At 39.5% G+C, this 10,298-nt stretch overlaps 1 pseudogene; it reads right to left on the bottom strand.

Moving 5' to 3' along the window:
• Positions 1–2,027: 2,027 nt before the first annotated feature.
• The window catches only part of LOC114633039, an 18,185-nt pseudogene continuing 9,914 nt past the window's right edge, over positions 2,028–10,298 (bottom strand).

Raw genomic sequence — 10,298 nt, 5'->3', positions numbered from 1 at the left:
AGCTAACCTTGTGTTAGGATGCATTGGATTGTAGTGATTGAGCATGTTAATTAGGGTTGAGAAGAGGAGATCTAAGGCTGGACTTCAATACTTAGACTTTATTTGTGAGCCTCATGGTGAAAAGGAGCCAAATAAGGGAATAGACCTTGGTGACTAGTGTTAAGAATGGAAATTTAACATTTTATCAAGGCAGAGGAATGGAGGAAGGACAAGGCCTGCCATATTTGTCATACTCAGGTCTACCAGGGCTCTTGAATTACAATTTGCCTTCTAAACTTGCTTCCAAGTTTTGCTTATCTGTGACCATATATGATGACATAGTCCTAGGTTCAAGGTCAAACTGAGACATGTAAAAAGAAACTAGTTTTGATACCTGTGGCCTGAGGGAGAGCTGTCCCTGTCCTTCAACTTCTGCAACATCAAGAGGGCTGGCTCTGTGCCTTGCCTGGTCAAAACTGTAGAGCCTTGCTCAACATGGGGGTACAAGTAATTGCCTCTATGTGGCCTTAGTGTTTGAGCTCTGGAGAGCCAGCCTGGCTCTTGTCAGCTATATTGTGTAGAGAATGAGGGAGAGAGGCCCTCATCCTATCTCCTGCTTTTTGACACCCATGGAAAGCTGGCTCCCGAGTCATGACAGTGTGAGAACAAGCCTTGTCTCTCACCTGCTGAAAAACTTAGAAGAGTGGTTCCTCTACCTCCCTCCCTGTAGGCAACAGGGTAGAGCTAGCCCTAGTTGTTGAGATTGCTGGTGAGTCAGTTCAGTGGGCTATGGGAGCACTAGAGTCAGTTCAGCATCTGACTCCCTGCCTGAAGAACTTTGGAGCATGTCCCTGTACTTTCTTTGTGAAGCAGAGTAGTGCTGGCCCTGATAGTGTGGACAAGGATGAGGGGGCACAAAGTGCATGAGAGCAATAGAGTTCTATGCCCCTCATTGGCTGTGACATTGGATATCTCACCCTGGGCAGACAGGGGATCATATCCCAGTTGTGTATAAGAGAGCTACTGTCATGATCAGCTCAGATACCTCTGAGGCTCATATCCAGGGCTTTGAACTGGCCAGCTACAAAATCTCTACCCCATCAATGAACTGCTGTAGTACATGAAGGGAAGTGTCCTTCAAATACAAATCAATGGGATCTGAATGACACAGGGCAATAACAGGATATCTGACAGGAGATCCAGTGAGGTTCCAATATTGACAGTGTAGAAGAAGCCAGAGGCCTCATACTAGACCAATGACTCATTACAATAAATATTTGCAAGCAAAGATATATGGACAAAAGTGTATACCAAGGGACACATTGTAACACAGTATGGCTTTAACAAGGAAAAATTTTTTCTCTGTTGATGGGGAGGATACAAGGGTAGAGAGTGAGTACAAAGTGAGGAGGAGATGAGTGGGATTGGCTACATGATATGATATTCACAAAGAGCCAATAAAAAGTAAAATAAAAAAGGAAACTGGTTTTTGCTGGTTTCAAGTACAACTTGGAAGTAGAACTACATAAGTTATCGAAAGATCTGTCATATGGAAGAGTCTTCATGCTCTATTTCTGTGGATACAATCAGAAACTCAGTTCTGATTCTTTTATTCTCTCTTTGCACCACTTTAGGCTGACATTTCAATGGATCAGAAACAAATACAATTGTATAAAAATAAGAATTAGGCACAGTGATGGTACACTACATGTGACTCATGATGAACTTAGCATGTTTAAATTTCATTAATTAAAATTTAGTTTGAAATTTTAATTTTTTAATTCAATTTAATGCATTTATAGGGGGTAAGCACCCTTCTCCTTGAAACTTTTAGATGAAAGGTTATTTCATTGAGCTCATAATGATTTTCCCATTGCCAAGTTGAGGGTATCCAGAAATTTGATTCAACTTCTTATCTCAATTTCTTCAGTATTTCTTGAATTACCTTCATTCTGTGATGTCTTTCTCCTCTCGTATGAGCAAGTCCCAGAAGCTTCAGGGCATACAGCACGTCTTGCTATTGTTTTTTTCTTTTTTCTTCTCCAGAATCATTGTCTAGGGAGAGCACAGATGCACTAGCTGACTGGGGCAAGGTTTAGGCCCATTCTGAACTTCAGGCTCAGCTTCTCATTGACTGAGGGCTTGAAGGTAAATTTTTGCATAAGAGCAGTGAAAAAAATGAACAGCTCAGTCCTGGTCAGGTGTTCTCCAGAGCAAGCTCTCTTTCCTGAGGACCAAAAAGGAAACATGAGTCACATTCTCAGTTAATTTTCATGCATCTTGGAGCTTGTTTTCCCACCTTCCTCCTGCAAATCCTGACCTGAGCCCTTGGCTTTGTGTTCAGTTGACTATGTCTAAAATCTTGATTTAGCCATTAGAATCTGAGTCACATTGATATTTCTTAACATTTGGAATTACAATGTTTCAAATCTGTTTTTTCATTTGTCAGCACGGAAAATTGTCATTTCCCCATGTATCCTGGTGCTTTGCATTGGATAATGATCTGCAGAAGCTTAAACCTGATTATGAAGCATTCTCATATTTCTGGGAGCCCTTGCTGTATGTCACTTCACAGCATACACACATGTACAATGTATCTTCATCAAAGGTTTTGTGTAACCATTTGTATTTATGTTTACATACAGTTCTGTACCTGTCTTCTTATCAGTCTCTCTATTCAATATCTGGGTTCATATGGGTAATCACTCATGATCTAGTACTCCATTGTTCTCTTCCCTCAGTGGACATCCTCACCTTATATCCCAACAGCACTACAGCACTACATCCAATCTCAGTCCCATATTTAAGACTCTGTCTGTATGGATGTGTCTGTGCATGTGGGTGCTCATCATGCATACATATATGTGCGTATGAAAGTGGATATCCAATGAAAGACTCAGGTGTTGTTACTCAAATGCTTTACCTGATACCTTGTTACAATAGGGTTCTAACTGTTTTGAACCTTCCAAGTTAGTCTGGCCACTGATTCCCAAGAGAAACATCTTTCAAGTGCTAGGCTTATAAGCACATGCTACAATGCTCCACTTTTTTATGTAAGTTGTAGTAGTCATATTAAGATATATGCTTCCATGGCAAGCCTTCTAAAAAGTGCGATATCTACACTGCCTTTAAGTGCTTTCTTTCTTGTAAACTAGTATATTCTTTGACTGAAAAAAGTAAAAAATTAAAAAAGGAAATTTATAAATACTATAACAAACATACTTATATTGGTACTAATATAAAACTCTTACTAATATTTTAACATCTTTTTCACTGTCCTCATGGGGTTTCTAACAAGGACATGGTATCAGGAAAGATAGGATGTGTCCTCTGTAGGTTAATGTATATCATTGTTTTCAATGACATTAAAGATTTTAGAATTTCTGATAGATGCATGCCTTGGTACCTGTCTATTACAGGTTCTTGAGGAAATAGCATGAGAGCAAACCAGAAGAGTTGAATTGTAAATGTATGTCTATGACACCAGTATCTTATGTTACATCTATTTTTTTTGATACTGTGTTTTGTTCATCTGTGTTCTGCTCATGTTTCTTCTGTTACTAGTCATGAATAACATGAAATTCCCAAGATTCTCCTGAAAGAATACATATATCATGATATGCAAAGTTAGGACACAGGATTAGTGACATGACCTGTGGGCCACCACCTCTGTGACTGTAACTAAATCTCTCCGTGTCATGAAGCTAAGCCTTCCTCATTTGGCAATGATTTGAAATTGTCTCCTTGTTCCTGAGCATGGCTGGGCATATGGGAACTTGTGTTTCAGTATGGAGCATGTGATTAAAAATTTGGCCTGAGTAATGGGTAGTCTTGATTTTACCATGGAGGTTTGTGAGAATAGCCCCTATATGCTCATGTATTTGAATGACTAGTAAACAGGGAATGAAATTGTCCAGAGAAGAATTAGGAGGTATGGCAATGTTGGAGGAGGTGTGTCACTAAAAGTGGGCTTTGAGGTCCCAAATGCCAGGCTAGAGGCCTGTCACTCTCACCCTTCCCCTTCTTCTTCTACCTCTCCCTTGCTCTTTTCCTCTCCCTCTTTCCCGCTCCCCTCCATCTCCCTCTGTACCCCCTCTCTCTGTGTGTGTGTATGCATGTGTGTGCATGTGTGTCAGCCTGTGGATGGAGATGCAAAACTCTCAGCTAATTCTCCAGTGTCATTCCTGTATTCTTCTTGCCATAATAATCAAGGACTAACCCTATGAATCTGGAAGCAATACTCCAATTAAATGATTTTTTTTTTTGTAAGAATTGCTTTGATCATGGTATCTCTTCACATCAATATAATAGTAACCAATTCAGGTCCATCTTGACTGTGACACTATTGGGAAGTGGTAGAAAATTAAGTGGCTATGTATCTAAAGCAGGTCATTTGAGTCATGTCCCTAATGAGATAGATGCAAACTATGAGCATCATTTTCTTGATTTCTGGCAACCATGAGGGGATCACGTTCTTCAGCTAAACACTTCTAAAATCTGCTCACTGTCATTTCAGGCATAGGATTAGTGGCTATCTCACCATAGACTGAAGTCTCTGAAACAATGGACCAAACAAGACCTTGGTTGCACTGAGTGGAGCTTTGTGGGGATGGTCAAATGAGAGCAGAAATCTAGAGGAAAAAGAGAATGGAAGGGATGAGGAAGAATCCGACCTGTTTCTTTCTCATCACCACTCACTCACTGAGAAAGGCAGAAAGGATTGTCTCTTCGTAAACTGTCCCTTCTCCAAAAAGTGCTCTGGATTAAAGACATCTGGAGTGGCCCACTCTTTGGGGTCCCTATGTAGAGCAGTCAAATTGGTCAGGACCATGGTGCCCTAAAGGAGAAAGCAAAGAGTCAAGGCTTGAAATGTGGAATAGACATACACAAGGGATGGAGGCTACCAATATTCCACTACTGTTCAGACCCTAAGCTCTGCATCAAATCCCATTCTTAGTTCAGATCAATGATGGAGTATGTGTACTTAGGATATTTTAAGACAATTAGGCTTCTTTTCATTACAAAATGATGGTCTGTGGGAATAGGTCACCATGTGATAGGAAAAAGACTTTTGAGCATAAAGGGATAAGATAATGGAATAAGAGGTGAAAAAACCATCAGCCTAGCTACTTCCTACAGTGAAGACTATGGAAGGACTGCAAAGGAAATGGTCTGCATTTCATCTCTGCTTCTTACTTCTTAGCTTTCAATATGGAGCCTGCCTCTGAAGCCAGTCCCTCAGCTGTGCTAAGAGAACATCGAGCAAGCACAGTAAGCAAGCCCAGTTATCCAGTCTCTCTGACATGATGCCTGGACTACCGAGAGTGCACCTTTACCTCACACTGACTTATCTACCTGTTCTACACCTGAAAATTTCTTTCAATCTCTCTTAATGTTGTCATGTCAATTTCTATTTCCCACTGCAACCTTAGTTTCCCCCTGCTCTCTTACATACATCTGCACCACCACTGACAATGAATATGCCATGAGCAAAACCATTCCACACTGCCAACTCCTATCATTTTCAGTACCCACTCTGTAGAAAGTCTCCATCATTGTTAATATGAAGAGGCATTGTTTAATACTCAGTGTCCAGTTGTATGTATTGCCTGGGATGACATAGGCTATTTTTAAAATCCTTTTCTTAAACACTAGTTTTGCATTCATTCCAATCTGCTTCATACCTTGTTTCCTTTGTTAAGAATTCTCTTCCTCCCCTGTGTTGACTGACAAAAGTGTAATAGTCCTTTGATTCTCAGAACTAGCACCCTTTCCTTCAGAACCTGTCTTTCTCTCACACAGGTTCTGCTCATCGTTCCTGCCTATCTACCTCAAAACAGAGCCAGGATGCCTTATTCAGGGCATTCTCATGATTTAGAATCTGGCAGTTACATGTTCATCTTGTTCAGGATGCCTTACATACAAAAATTCTTCATGTGTGTAAGCAATAAAAAAATACAACTGCTCAAAAGAGTGGGAACCACTGCATGTAGGACACCTCTTCCTGTGATTATAGCACATTATTCTGGGTCATGGCATTCACTGCATTGTAGAGATATAGGAATCCATGCTATGATAGATTAACAATTTTCTTAGAGTCCCACAGTAGGTAGAGATGCAGTTGCTTCTAGAACTAGGTCCATGTAAGGACAATACTATGACTCTTTTCTTCACTTCAATTTTTAGATTGTCAGTGTTTAGAGCTGATGTTATTGTTGAAATTTAAGATCCACGGTAAAAAGGCACAAGTTGAGGCTACCTGTTTCTCTGAGGTTGAAGGCATGGTTGTATCTGTGTTTCCATAATAGACTCTTCTGATCCCAACTCTGAAGACTTTCCTCAGAACAACTCATTCTAAGAATTTAAGACAAAGCATTATAGATCTACAGAGGTTCTGTCTGGTAGTAAATCTTGATTCTGGACCTTGTTATTTGGTAATTGCCTGGAAGATTACAACAGGACACCAGTGAGAGTAGCTGTGTGGCCATTTCCAAAGCTCAGTATCAAAAGACAGTATACTTTCTTGGATATGTGGCACCATCCCCCATGCTGAAGACCTGGATGGAATAAATGGGGTTGGGAGATGGACTCCTGCAGGCTTTCCTGCTGCTTCCTGGCCACCATCATAAAGACTGCTCTACTGTGCATCCTCTTGCTATACTGCTAAGCTACAATTTTATGCATTTATTTTGTCAATGCCAAGAACTGTGTGATTTTGGTCAATACACAGTGTACAGAAAGAATGGAAAGGATGATAATTTTGCCTTGAACAGAAAGTACATAACATGGTTAAGAAAGATTTCTGCAGAATTTCTGAGTAGATTCTAAGTGGAGGTCTGGGATAGAGGGAATATAAGAGGGGTCCATGAATTAAAGTATGAGGGAGATCTTTCAATGACTCCTGGGCAGAGATAGTCAGAACAAGTTAAGTCCCAGATCCCAACTCTTAAGACATTTTATATTGTAGTAGAGAGAACTTATGTATACTAATTTCACCTAGTCACATCTTTTTAATGAATAAAGAGGGGATCAATACTTATAAAAAGGGAATTAACATATTTTGAAATATATAGGGATCTTCAATATATGTTTTCTTGGCAAAAAACCTGCTTTTATTTATCCCTTTCTTATAATTAATATTTAACTTTGGAGTAGATTTCTTTAAGAAATAGAAAGTTCTCCATTATGGAAGAAGAAGTAAATGTTCAAATGTTGAATCTATGAGCTCACATTTGGCAAAGAAATATTGACTATTGTGAACAAACATTAATAATAGGATGTTCTTTGGCAAATACAGATTTTGAGTGAACAAACTCAAGAGAGGAATCTCCCCTTCTGTACTTTTCTTGATATATATATATATATCTGCTGAGGTCTAGCCTCAGGGTGAGAAGGAGGGTCCAGAACAAGTGGAAAATGGTCCAGCACTGATTTAATAATGACTTGGAGTCAGTAGTGGATGCAAGTTTTAAGTTTAGGTGTTCTCTGTTTGCCTGAGGATTCTCATCATTCTCCCATATTCTTATTTCCTTTTCACTTCTTCATTCTTCTTATTCTTTTTCCTTCTTCAAACCAGAGATCCTGAACCTAGATTTTTTATTTACTAAAGTTACATCCTCAGGACTTTGGCCATTGTTAATCATTTTTATAAAAAAGAAAATTCTTAAGTTTACATAAATTCTATAAACCCTATATCATTAGTCCCAACCCCTGTTTCCTTAAAACAGAAAATAAACACAAAGCAAAACAGTATGTTTCCTCATAGGTTTTTCACAGCCTGTTCTTCACAAGGAGCTGGGGCAGCTCTTGTAGTTTTCTAGTACAACAGGCACAGTCTTTAGTAATTATTTTATGTAAAAGCAGGAAAATGCCGTACTAGTAAGCTAAAAATAATTTCTTACAAAGTTTTAAAATTTATCTAAGTAAAATGCTAGCTCTCTCTGATTTCTCCTTAGGCATTATTATCTCTGAGTAGCTAGAACTTCAAGAAGTTAGGAAAAAAAAGTACTTTTTATATTCATGGACATCATCTTTTTATTCTCTAATCTTTGTTTCCATATGCTAGCAATTCTATGGACTCATATACTCTCCTTCTAATACTTCAAGTTGCTATGAGAACATAGTACTAACAGTTTTTGCCTTCTTTTTTTTTAACAAATTATTCCATTCGTTTACATCTCAAATGATATCCCACTTCCTGGTTACCCCTCCACCAGCCTCCATCCTACATATGCCCTTCCCCCTCCCCTTTGTCTATATGAGGGTGCTCCCCCACCCACCCACACTCTCATACCCTAGTGCTCCAGCGTTCCCCTACACTGGGGCTTCAAACCTCCCCAGGACCAAGGATCTCTCCTCCCATTGCTGTCAGGTAAGATTATCTTCTGCTACATATATATCTGGAGCTATGGATCCCTCCAGATACACTCCTTGGCTGGCAATTTAGACTCTGGGAGAACAGGATGATCAGTACAACCTACATTATTCATCCAATGTGGTTGCAATCCCCCTCTGTTCCTCCAATCCTTCTGCCAGCTCCCCTACCAGATTCCCTGAGCTCAGTCTGATGGTTGGCTCCAAGCATCCACATCTGCATTGGTCAGTTGCTAGCCAAACCTTCCAATGAACCACCACACTGGTTTCCTGTCAGCAAGCATCTTTTGACCACAGCAATAGTCTAAGGTTTGGTGTCTGCAGACATGATGGATCCTCAGGTGGGGCAGTCCCCATTTGGCTCCTCCTTCAGTCTCTGTTCCACTTTTTTTTTTCCATGTTCTTCCTTTGGACAGGAACATTTTTTGTCTGTGGGCTGTATCACAGGCATTGTGAGCCTTAGGTCTAATATCCACATATTAGTTAGTACATACCATGTGTGTTCTTTTGTGTCTAGGTTACTTAACTGAGGATGATATTTCCTAGTTCCATCCATTTGCCTGCTAATTTTATGAAATCATTGTTTTTAATCTCTGTGTAGTACTCCATTGTGTATATGTACTACATTTTCTGTATCCATTCTTCTGTTGAGGGACATCTATATGGGTTGTTTCCAGCTTGCGGCTATTATAAATAAAGCTACTATGAATATATTAGAACATGTGTCCTTCTTATATGTTGGCGCATCATTTGGATATATGCCCAGAATTTGGTATAGCTGGGACTTCAGGTAGAACTATTTCCAATTTTCTCAGGAATCACAAGACTGATATCCAAAGTGGCCTTACAAGCTTGAGGTCCTACCAGCAATAGAGAAGTGTTCCTCTTTCTCCACATCCTCAAGAACATCTGCTGTCACCTGTGTTTTCAATCTTAGGCATTCTGATTGGTGTGAGGTAAAATCTCAGGGCCATTTTGATATTCATTTCATGGATAACTATGGATGCTGAACATTTCTTTAAGTGCTTCTCAGGCATTTGAAATTCCTTGATTGAGAATTCTCTATTTAGCTCTGTACTCCACTTTTTAATAGAGTTATTTGGTTCTCTGGAGTCTAACTTCTTTGTATATTTTGGATATTAGCCCACTATCAGATGTTGGGTTGATAAAGACCTTTGCCCAATCTGTGGGTTGCCCTTTTGTCCTATTGACGTTGTCATTTGCTTTACAGAAGCTTTGCAATTTTATGTGGTCCCATTTGTTGATTGTTGATCTTAAAGCATAAGCCATTGGTGTTCTGTTCAGGAAGTTTTCCCCTGTGCCCAAGTATTCAAGGCTCTTCCCCACTTTTACTTTTATTAGATTCAGAGTATTTGGTTTTATGTGAATGTCCTTGAGACTCTTGAGCTTGAGCTTTGTAAAAGGAGATAAGAATGGATCAATTTGCCTTCTTCTACATGCTGACCCCCATTGAACTAGCACCATTTGTTGAAAATGCTGTCTTTTTTCCACTGGATGGTTTTAGCTTCTTTGTCAAAGATCAAGTGACACAGGTTTGTGGTCTTCTTCTATTTCTTTCTTCAGGGACTTGAAGTTATTGTAATACAGATGTTTTCTTGCTTGGTTAGAGTCACAACAAGGTATTTTATATTATTTGTGACTATTGTGAAAAGTATTGTTTCCCATTTTTTTTCTCAGTCCTTTTATCCTTTGAGTAGAGGAAGGCCACTGATATGTTAGAGTTAATTTTATATCGAGCCACTTTGCTGAAGTTGCTTATCAGTTGTAGGAGGTCTCTGGTAAAACCTTTGGGGTCACTTATGGTACTAATATATCATCTGCAAAAAATGACATCTTGACTCCCTCCTTTCCAATTTGTGTCTTGATCTCTCTCTCTCTCTCTCTCTCTCTCTCTCTCTCTCTCTCTCTCTCTCTCTCTCTCTCTC

The sequence above is a fragment of the Grammomys surdaster genome, unplaced genomic scaffold (assembly GCF_004785775.1).
Source record: "Grammomys surdaster isolate TR1022 unplaced genomic scaffold, NIH_TR_1.0 501, whole genome shotgun sequence".
Classification (NCBI taxonomy): domain Eukaryota; kingdom Metazoa; phylum Chordata; class Mammalia; order Rodentia; family Muridae; genus Grammomys; species Grammomys surdaster.
Note: the sequence above shows the minus strand (reverse complement) of the source record. Positions and strands in the feature narration are given on the sequence as shown.